At 36.3% G+C, this 12,018-nt stretch overlaps 2 long non-coding RNA genes across 2 annotated transcripts in view; both read left to right on the top strand.

Moving 5' to 3' along the window:
* The window catches only part of LOC134798747 (uncharacterized), a 399,895-nt gene that overhangs the window by 99,693 nt on the left and 288,184 nt on the right, over positions 1-12,018 (top strand). The gene's annotated exons all lie outside the window — the stretch shown is intronic.
* LOC134798743 (uncharacterized) overlaps positions 2,270-12,018 on the top strand; it is a 72,131-nt gene continuing 62,382 nt past the window's right edge. The window contains exon 1 of the long non-coding RNA XR_010145263.1: positions 2,270-2,379. This is a non-coding gene — a long non-coding RNA (uncharacterized LOC134798743). The remainder of the gene's footprint in view (positions 2,380-12,018) is intronic.

Here is a 12,018-nt window from a genome sequence, read left to right on the forward strand (position 1 = left end):
TCATCTACGCTTGCAATTAACTAAACGTCCAATAAAATACATTCTCGAGTGCGCATTGAACACTAAAATCAAATGAACTGATTCCCTTTGATGGAACCATGTTTGCACAACTCCTCAGCTAGTCTGCGAAACTGTGGTTCTAATTGTTGTATGCATGGAGGTTGGGGGCCTATTCTGTGTTAATAGGGTGATACGGTTTTCAGTTTATTTTGATAAGACCAGCTTACGCTGCTGCTGCACCAATCAGTGTGATCGGCTACCGCTGATTAATCCTCGCAAAATGCAATCAGGAGGAGGAATAGATCTTATGAGACGTAATAAGGCATCTCGCTCGCACTGTCGCACTTATTGGTGTGCGTGAGGCGTCTGATGACATGGCTCAATATCGTATCAAAATAAGAACAAAAATATATCAAATTTTAAAAGCAGAATTGGTCTTTTTACTCAGGCTTTGTACTAACTTTCAGCTACTAATTGATGATTCCTAAAATAAATTCTAAAATTAACTTGCATAATATGAGCAAAAGTACGGGATCAGCAAATTCGCGTATGTTTTGGGAATGAAATAGGACGAAGTTTCTTGTTCCTGGAGTTTTCGGCATGTTATTAAACACAACAAGGCGAAGAAGATGTATAATACATCATTTAAGGTTGTTTCTGTAACTGTCGGTTTTAATTGTGCCATGCGAATGAAATTTTAATTTCTTACGTAGGTAGTAACCAGAATTATTACCATGTTTTATGTGGTAAAGTGATTAGACAGTGTGCATATTTGCTTTGTATAGCAACTATGACTAGATATAGTTATCAAACCTACTACACTTCAATCAGAATAATATAGAGGTACAATGTATCAAACAGTGGTACCTATTGCGATTTAACGGTTTCGAAACAGTAGAGTAAAAAAATGATTATATATGCCAATTCTATTACATTCATTCATTCATGTTCATTGTTCGCGAATCAGCTAATATTTAGCGCAAATAATGCTAATCAATTTAACTCAGCGTTTGCTTCAAAGCCATACGGAGAACATACAAATGTACCTATTCCTATCTCAAGACTTACTTAAAGGAAGCGAAAATGGCATGGCATAAACTTCAAGTTTATGATTAGTATTTTATTACAATAGACATGGATATTTGATCAACTAGATACTAGTTGGTATCACTTTCGATGTAGCTAGTACGCATAACATATAAAATTACAATAAAATACATGTTAATGTAATTCCACAGGATTGGACCTTGGGGACCTAAGCTATTAATATTTAATAATTTTATTTTTACAATTAACTATTTTATTTTAAATAATCAATGCCGGTAGCATTCGAGACAGCGGCACCGTGAGGAGTAGAAGTTCGCTGACTTTTTGGGAAAAAAGGCCGGCGTTTGCGGCAGAGAGGGTTTAACTTGGATTAGATATTTTTTTTATAAATATAATTTAAGATTTTGTTTTGCTAGGTATAAATTGTAACATTTTTTTAATCATTCTGTATTGATTTTAAGTTATCAACATAACATAATAACATAGATAAAATATTATTATGTAAGTACCTGACAGAATATTGAATAACCTAGTTTAAATTTTATGCCAAGCAAAATTAGTATCCATTAAAAAAGCTACCTACATGCCACTTTTCTCTAACCAAGTAGTACAAATTACTAAGTTTGAAGAACTTTCGCTAGCAGCAAGACACTAAATTAAGATGAGCAGCATCCCGCTATCTGAAAGTTGCTCTTATATTTTCAGAAGCTGCTGTTGCTTAGACAACTTTATGATTAAATTAGGCACAGACACTCTTTAGTTCTTGCTATTTTAATTTGTTTTAAAACTTAAAAGACTAGTTGTTATTAACTAAGGTTAATAATTATGTCATGTGATGTTATTTTGTTCTAACCTTTGTGTAAAATTGGTTGCAATTAAGTAATATTTAAAATATATTTTTATTTTTATTAGCATTTTCTTTATTCATCACCCTTCTTAGGCTAGGGTTTTTATAATATGAATATAAAAACATTTACAAAACAATAAAAATACATATAAACACATTATAAAAAACCTAACCTAGGGTGCCGCCAGCAGCGGGGCAAGGCCCAAGCTACCGGTGGTCAGGGCTGCAGAGAGAGGAACCGGCGGACTATCCGCGCCGTGTCCAAGATCACCGCCTTCTGATTCTGACCCTTGATCCAACCACCTAGCGAGAGTCTCTCAAGATGTTGGTCGAGACTCTTCGCTATTAGACCGTTCACTGAAACAACTATCGAGACAATGATCGTCGAATCAACATCCCACATGGCGGTTATCTCGTGAGCCAAGTCTAGGTACTTACTGGACTTGTCCTTCTCGGCCTTCACGAGATTCTCATCATGGGGGATGGTGATGTCAACGAGCATGGCCCGACGTTGCGATCGATCTATAATTACAATATCAGGCTTATTGGCTACAATAGTCCTGTCAGTGATGATATATCGATCCCAATAGAGCGTGGCACGACCATTCTCGAGAACATTTTTAGCATTTTTATTATTACAATATATACATTTATATTTTGCCCAAAGGCTCAGCTTAACTATACAGCAGCGGGGAAATGCGGCCAATGCCCTAGAGACTATGCCCCAGGTGACATTAGGGTTCGTCAAAAATTAATTAAAGGCAAGCACCTATACCTACAAATTTATTCTATACAAATACTAGGCACCCAATTCTATTAGGCACTTACATATATACTTATAAATATGAAGTTGCAAAATATGTAATAACATTAATAAATTGATAAGAACATAATATTGTGTATCCGTTCCCGATTTAAATATTAAAAAAATATCACGTCAAAAGAAAACCTATTACATATAATAAGTGCATTTTCCTAAGTGAATTACGTAAAATTAATCACAAATTGAATCCAATATACATGTAATTCAATTTCATAAACTGTATTAGGTTAACTATCATCGTGTTAAACTCATTTACGCCTAACGCGGGCAACTTCAGTACAACTTTGATAGTAAATCTCTTTGATTCACGGCCGGCTCTCACGATCCCGAGTCTTGTGTTATAGGGGAATCTTGATGTACTTATATTAATTAATATACTTAGAAATAAACAAATCTAGCATTTGCCTGCAACTCTTTGTCTCTTTAGAAGTTGTTCATATGATGCGATGGTGTACCTAATTAGATATGAACGCATCAACTTTTAAGTCACTCTTTTCCATGGTTACTCTTAACTAACTCACGGACCAAGCAACGCGTGAAATCCTGATTTATTTTTTAATTTATCCAGCATGCATTTTTCTGGTCAGAAGCGATTTCTATAGTAGGCCATCTAATTACTAAGCATGTTCGTAGAACGTAATACATTGCTTATAACAAACTGTGCCACTATTTTCGCTGAAAAATGGGACGGAATAGTGACACAATAAAAGTTAATCCACTAACTATTTATTGTGTAAGTAGGTAGTAATAATAATATTGTCGATAGTTTTGTTTTTGTATTGTCAACATCACCAATACATTTACGCAAATCGCAGTCACAAAGCTCAGTGCATTTTTAACAAAATTTATATTCAATGAAAGGCAAAGTTGCAGTTTGCATAAGGCCATACATATGCATGAGGTGCCATGACAGGCACGGCGGGAGCATGTAAATTCAATGGCCGAATTGCCTAACAAAAATAACTGGATAAAGCATAGTGACAAATCTGTTTCATACTTGTGTCAACAATATCATGACTGATTCCTCTCTTCCTGAAGCGCGTGGTAAAGCAGTGAAAAATAAAAGCACATTGTATAATTTTCTCATTAACAGCGATTTATGAGCGTGAATTTTGCTTGAGGATCCCATTTAATTGCAAAATGAGGTTCGGTAATGACTATAATAAGGGAATTCAATTAATGTGTTTTAAAATAACAAATAGGTGGGATATTTTATGGCATTATCTTTTGCAAAACGATACCTGTTATTGAAATAAATGCAACTCATGTATAGTAGGTAGGTACTTACCTACAACAAAGCAAAATAATGATCTAATATTTCTTCTAAATCCTGATATTATTCAAATATCTCAAACATAGATGCAATTTTGAATCCGGTACTCATTCTGTATGGAAATATAAACATCTTTAGTTCTCGTAGGTATGCTACATTCGACTAGAAATTCTTAGTTTCTAGTTCAGAATGTGAAGTAGGTAACGTAATCAAGTATGTGCTTATATCATGTTAAGTTACTGTTATTATTTAGATCTGTAACCAATAATATATAGTAAGAAGAGTCAGTCACGTGTCACCGTATTAGAAGAACAAGACTATATAAAGATAAATTAATGCTCTAAAATTAAAGCAACTCACTTATATCCACGAAGATAAGACTAACAAGAACAATTCAACAACAATAACAACAACAACAGCAACAGCAACAACGACAAAAACAACAAGAGCAACAACAACAACAACAAAAATATAATAATTATTTTATGGTCAAGTGAAACGCCATAAGTATACCTACGAATACAATGAGGCTTCAAAATTAATACAATACACTAATATTTACGTAAAACGAAATTCACATTCTTAAGGGGCCCACTGATTAACAGTCCGCCGCACGGTATCGGCCTGTCAGTTGTTCGGAACTGTCAAAATTTTATTCTAACTGACAGGCCGATACCGTCCGTCGGACTGTTAATCAGTGGGCCCCTTTAGGGTATTCATCCTAATAAATAAAATAAGGGTGTAAAAGGCGAGAGTAGCTAAATATATATTGTTTTTTTTTCTGCCTCCCGGCCGATCATCACTATCCCATGCAAATCTTGTTGGGTACGAATAGAGTTTTCGCTTTTAGTTCAAACGAATAGTTCATTCAATTTCATTGGTAACTTTTTTCAGAGGATTTTAGAACGAATTTTGGAGTTCTTGGAACGTGGTGTTGAATGTTTTGCCTGTATTTAGTTACTGGTTTTATGCCAGAATATTATAAATTTTTAGGAACTAACCGTAGTATTTTAACTTATCACTATTTGCTATAGTTATGTATCTGATTGGATGGATTGGATGTATAGAAACAACACCAAGTTGTGAATAATTATTTTATTTCTGGGAAATAATGTTGCTATAGATAGCGGAATTAGCCTCCGAACTAAATAACATTATAACGACAGTATATGTGATATTTGACTGCCATATTTATAGGTTAACATATTTCTCAAATGAACGATTTTTCCTAATATAATTTATATTGTAAGTAATGTGATAGGTACCTACGCCAAAACCCGCGTCAAGGCTACAAAGTAAATTGTGTCCAAATTGTCAATAGTTACCAACATTAAAGGAAAGAGAAAGTAAAGTTACAAAGGATTTCCGAATTCTGCAAATATTAGCCATGTTACATAAAACTACTCACCTTTCCCGTAATAGAAAATGTAATTTAATCCAAATCGGTTTGGGTCTCGGGTACAGGGTTCTGAGAGTTCAAATTACGAAACGCGTTGTTTGTTTTGTACACTATACCAGTATCCCTAATATAATAAATAAATAAATACTGTACACTTTTACCGTTTACTGAACTTTTGGTTTACTGAACTTTTTAAATTCTAATGTCTTGTCAAATACGAACTCAACAATCATCGTCAATTTCAAACTATACGCAACATAACAGATTTTATGAAGTCATGCGTACGAATGGTAATGACGTAACAAGTCAACCCGCTATATTAGCCTGTTGACAAATGAACGCGCCTCTGGCCCAGACAGCGGCAGCGCTGCGGTTGGGAACAGTTTCCTCTAAATTATGTATCAAACCCCGGCATAAGAGAATGCGGTATGGTTCGTCTAATACACTACAATTGTTTTCTATTCCAGACTTACACATTGACTGACAATGTCAACGTCTAAGCTGAGGGTGTTCCAGCTTCAATCGCGCCACTGCGTGCACTTCGATTCTTTTGTGGTGTGCGTGCCGCGACCGCCGCAGGGGACCACCGAGTGCGCCGACATCTGGCCGAAAGGTGTCGTGTTTCGGAGGTTCCGGGGCAAACTGCCAAATCCGACGCAAGACCAGATGATTCAAGGGCCTGATTTCAATTTTTAAATAAATATAATGTACATACAACCCACGCAGAGAGTCGGGCGTCGGGCCCGTCTGTCAGGAAATTCTATACTTCAAATAAACCCAAAGGGTTTACTATAAAAGGTAGGAACTTCTAAGTGAGTTAAATAGTTTGTTGTGAAGGCTGATTGCTCGTAGAGCCAGTCTATTAAATTTAAACTTGGAGGCTTTGACAATTGAAAGTCAACTGCTACTAATTTCCTTTAATTTAAGTAAACAAAATGATAAATGTTAACTGATTCAACAAGAATCTAGTATCAAACGGTAAAGTGTATCAAATTTATTACGTCTAATTAGGACAGTAGGTATACTCTTGTATTTGAGCAAGAGAAAAGCGCTGAAATGCTGCAAATTATAGAAAATATTTGTAAATCCAGTATTACGATATCCTCTTTCGGCTGTTGAACAAAATGCTTTTTATGGTTTCCAATTTCGACTTTAAAAAGTAAAAAACCAAAGCTGATTAAAAGCAACGCTGTAAATCCGACGCAATTGCTGCCTAGTTTCGAGTAACCCAATTACGTCGCAGATTATAACGCTGAGAGTGTTCTGCACGGCAGTATTTTAGAAACCGGCCAAGTGCGAGATGCATGCACTCGCGCACGGAGAATTCCGTACCATCATCAAAAAATCACGTTTGTTGTATGGGAGCCCCACTTGCCTAAATATTTATTTTATTCTGTTTTTAGTATTTGTTGTTATAGTGGCAGCAGAAATACATCATCTGTGAAAATATCAACTATCACGGTTCATGAGATACAGCCTGGGGCCCGTTTCTCAAAAGTTTGTAACTTGTAATACAAGTGGAAGTCCCTTTCTAACAAAAGCTGTCATAAAGTGACATCCGCTTGTATTACAAGTTACAAGCTTTTGAGAAAGGGGCCCCTGGTGACAGATAGACAGACAGACAGACAGACGGACGGACAGCGGAGTCTTAGTAATAGGGTCCCGTTATTACCCTTTGGGTACGGAACCCTAAAAAACGTCAAGAAGCGAGTGCCAGCACGTTTCGCGCGACTTAACAAAAGAAACAAGGCTCCCGGTTGCTCATATCACAACTTGAATATAGTCCGACAAGAAATTGTAGAAAATTATTGAGGGCGCAACTTCCTACGTAAGGCCTGAGTTACACTTGTAAGTTTTACTTACGTAAGTAGGGACACGGCTATACTACAGAATGAGAGATGAATATCGTTATCTCATTCTAACAAATAGCTTTGTCCCTACTTACGTAAGTAAAACTTACAAGTGTAACTCAGGCCTAACTGTCACATTTTTGACGTAAAGTGCTTAAACATGGCAACAATTTAGTATGGAAATTATTTAGTTAAGGTGGTTCGATTTTCATACAAAATTCAATCGCATTGCATTAAGTCACTACACACTATTAGTACATAAATATTTCCGCATTTATCTACTTTCGAATATTCGTTTGCGCGAAATTAATAGGAAAACAATGTTTCATACAGAAATCATGCAATAATCATAGTTAAATTTTCATCAATTTTACGTATGTGTGTGTCACAAATGTCGTGTACAGATACATTTGCGACGTTGCCATACTATTTCCGACGTTGCCGGGCTGACCACGGCGCGAATTTGGAGTGCCGTCATGTTTAGTGCAATTTTGTTGACAGGTACTTAATTGACTGAAGCGAGAATAAGTACCCGAAATTCGTCAGCTTAGCTAAGAACTATCATGGCGTGTTTTGCAAACAGTCGCTTTTTTGCTTTCAATCGGAAAGTTCCCGGTTCGATCCCCAGCATTGTATGCTGGGATATAACTTTTTGTAATTTTTTTACACCTAAATTTCGTATTGTTTTTTTTTATATGTTTATTTAATTTTTCTTATTTTCAAAAAGCGAATGACTACGCGTATTTGTTTATTTTTTACAAAGATAATTAGAAATTGTACTCTACCTAATCTCTTTGATTTTTACAATCAGGACATCCTCACTGCAATAAAAAAGAAATGTATAATATTTCCTGTGGTTGAAAATAATGGATTTTTTGTCCATGAATGAAGAACACAATTACAGTTACTACCAGGTAAGTAAATTATAACTCGATTATAACATTATTAGAATCCATATTGTTGCATCATCTTTCTTCCTATTACATCAGAGATTTTTCCTATCATGATTCATGATATTATATTTCTTTCAGGTACAGGGATACGGATAACAAATATGAAAAAAATGTACTTGTACTTGAATTCAAAATAAAAAAAATACTTAAATAAATGTTTTCATTTTATTTTAGGTAAAACCGGCCAAGTGCGAGTCGGACTCGCAAACGACGGGTTCCGTACCATTATCTATAAAAAAGGGTCACCCATCCAAGTACTGACCCCGCCCGACGTTGCTTAACTTCGGTCAAAAATCACGTTTGTTGTATGGGAGCCCCACTTAAATCTTTATTTTATTCTGTTTTTAGTATTTGTTGTTATAGCGGCAACAGAAATACATCATCTGTGAAAATTTCAACTGTCTAGCTATCACGGTTCGTGAGATACAGCCTGGTGACATACAGACGGACGGACGGACGGACAGCGGAGTCTTAGTAATAGGGTCCCGTTTTACCCTTTGGGTACGGAACCCTAAAAGCTGTGAAATAAAGCTGGAAAATATTCAATACCTGATGGTATTGAATATTTTTTTTGAAAACGTTGATAAAGTAATTTATTGATAGAGTCTGTGCGGAAAGAGAAGAGTCTTGAAATGTAGGGGAGCCCATACATTCTACGACTCTTCTCTTTCCGCACATACCCTAATACCAACTAATACTGAATATCTGGGGGAGCGGTGGTGGCCTAGCGGAAAGCGCGTGCGACTTGCAATCCGGAGGTCGCGGGTTCTAACCCCAGCTCGTACCAATGATATTTGGTACGAAATATCATTTGATACCTATTTACCGAAACCTATTTATATACCGATACCTATTTTTCGGTGAAAGAAAACAATGTGAGGAAACTGCACTAATCCCAATAAGTTAACTCTCTGGGTTGGAAGGTCAGGGCAGTCGCTTTCGTAAAAACTAGTGCCCATGCCAATTCTGGGATTAGATGCCAAGCGGACCCCACGCGAGGAAGAAGAGATTGAATATCTGGGAGACCGACCAAAGCTTAGAAAACATAAAAACTCAAAAATGCGCGTTTTCTCACAGATCAGACCTAGCTAAGAGATCCAACCCCTTATAGCAAATTTCATTGAAATCGTTAGAGCCGTTTCTGATATCATCCAAATATATAAATAAAAATATATATATAATAATTGCTCGTTTAAAGGTAAGATAACACAAAAAGACTAAAATAAACAAAAAGAAATTACCTACTCGCACCAGTCTTGAACCCCAATCCTCTTGCACGTATTTCCACGAACATACCGTTACGCTATTGCAACATACTTACGTTGTGTGAAATTGTCTACTACAAGGATCACGGAAACACTGTTTGCATGTGTGAGTAATAGTAGGAAAAAGCGTGACAGCAACACTCCGTCGAATTAAAAAGGTGGTTTTTGCACAATGAAGTATTCAATGTTTATTTTAATAGTTCAATATTTATTTAAAGAGTGCGCGAAACATACTTTTAAGTATACGAATACCATGACCATTTCACAAAAAAATAAAACCTGAAATTTTGCAAAATTGGTGCCATCTAGCGAGAGTTAAGTTTTGAGTAACCTAGGCGAACCACCTTAAATTCTATTATTTTATGCCGCACTATAAACACAGAAGATTATTCTAATAAAAGTTTACCCAAGCTTCTTAAGGTTTGATAGGTTAAATATTTGAACTACTATGTATAATGTTTATATTTTTTATTTAATACACAGTCTGCCATTTATCAAATCGTTTAACTCTCTCTTTCCCATTTCAGCAATTATCCCGCTTTTATTCTCATAGCTTCAGCTTCTGAGTTCATGGTCAGTTTAATTTTTAACTATTGTAGAATCCGCTAACTGTACCCTATTCCACGCCACAGTATCTTTCTGCATTTATTTAAAGAATTTGAATACGACTATAACTGTGCGCATCGTTATTATGTGTATGCTGTGGAATACAGTATAATGATAATTATGCTATTAGCTTAAGAAAGTGCTACTATAACATTATTGCTTCAACTCGATAGGTACTAAATTCTAAGAGCACTTCCACTTCTTCAATATTAAAAAAAAGTTTTTAGGTTTATTTGAATCATCTATCATAGTATCGACATTTTTCAAAATATTTTTAATTACATTTTAACCTCGTAAGCTCACAATTTGTATGTATAACTGCTAGCTTTTCTTAGTTTAATACCAGGCGCTACTCTAGACTTTGTAATAACAACGGATTAATGGGTAAAAGGCTTCATTAAAAACATAAACCAGGAGAGAGCATGCTACTTAGTGTTATTAACTTAAAACCGGACTAAGTAGACATACCCTAATAAAGCGGATACCAGAATAATTCCGCAAGAGAGTAATAGCATTTAGGTACATTATTAAACATCTAAAATTTTGATTACTAGGTTGATTTTATTTAAAAGGTAAGTACATACACATCATTAAAATGAGTAAACACACACACCACACACACAAATTCACACAAATCACAGAAATTATAAAATAATGAGAAGAACGTATTTTTTCCAAGTCTTATTTGCAATAAATTGTCACCTTTGGGTTTGTTAATAAGTAAGTAGATTGTCATTGTGTCATGAATGAGGGAGAAAAAATGATTAAGAAAATATTTCTGACTATAGATAGTATAGATCCATATTTTGTTAGTTAATCAGAAACTAACTTTGATAGGTCTTCTTCTTCGTCGTTCCCTCATGACTGAGGATCGTCACCAACAACTATATCCCTCCATTTATCGCGAACAAGGGCTATGTGGGCTGCCCTCTGCATGGAACCACATGCTTGTTTTATGGAATCCGACCATCTTGCAGGGGCTCTTCCTCTAGCGCGCTTGCCTTCAACTTGCCCCAGTATGATGTCACGTTCGAGGCTGTAATGTGGTGACCGCATTATGTGCCCAAAGAATCTGAGAGCCCTCTCCTGGCAGATTGTTGAGAGTCGTTTGGTGATTTTTAGATCTCTCAGAATAGACTCATTTGTTCTCATTGCGGTCCATGGTATTCTTAACATCTTTCTCCAACACCACATCTCTAAAGCATCGATTTTGCTCTTGTCCAAGCTTTTGATGCACCAGGTTTCTGTACCGTACATAAAGATGGAGAATAGCAGTGCCCGCACTAAACGTACCTTGGTACCAAGGCATATACCTCGATTCTTCCACAACTTTTTGAGGTTAGTCATGGCACTTTTAGCCATTCCAGCCCGTCGGCGAATCTCTTGCGTGCAGCCATCACCATTTGTTATTAAGGACCCTAGGTATACAAAGTGGTCCACTTTCTCATAGCCATCTAGAGCATTGGATTGAGGAAGGACTTGTGCTCTGTCCACAACCATGATCTTGGTTTTACTGTGGTTAATTTTCAATCCAAGTTTGAGGCTCTCTGCTTCCACTTTCTTTAACAGAAAAGCCATCTCTTCCTCGTTAGATGCTAAAATAGTGGTGTCATCTGCATATCTCAGGTTGGTGATCTTACGGCCGCCTATTGTGATGCCGACTTCTACGTCCTCCAGTGCTTTCCTCATGATGTACTCGCCATATAAGTTAAATAGTTTTGGAGACAAAATGCACCCCTGACGAACTCCTCGTTCTGTATGAAACGGTTTCGACATCTTGTCATCTAACTTAACAAAGCTTGTACTATCTAGATAAAGATTTTGTATCAGAAATACAAGGTGTTCAGGCACTCCCATCTCTAAGAGCACATCCAGCATTGCACTCCACTGCACGCAATCAAATGCTTTAGCATAGTCTATGAAGCACAGGATCACAGGTTTATTGAACTCTCGGC

This window comes from Cydia splendana, chromosome 17 (genome assembly GCF_910591565.1).
Source record: "Cydia splendana chromosome 17, ilCydSple1.2, whole genome shotgun sequence".
NCBI classification, from domain to species: Eukaryota; Metazoa; Arthropoda; class Insecta; order Lepidoptera; family Tortricidae; genus Cydia; species Cydia splendana.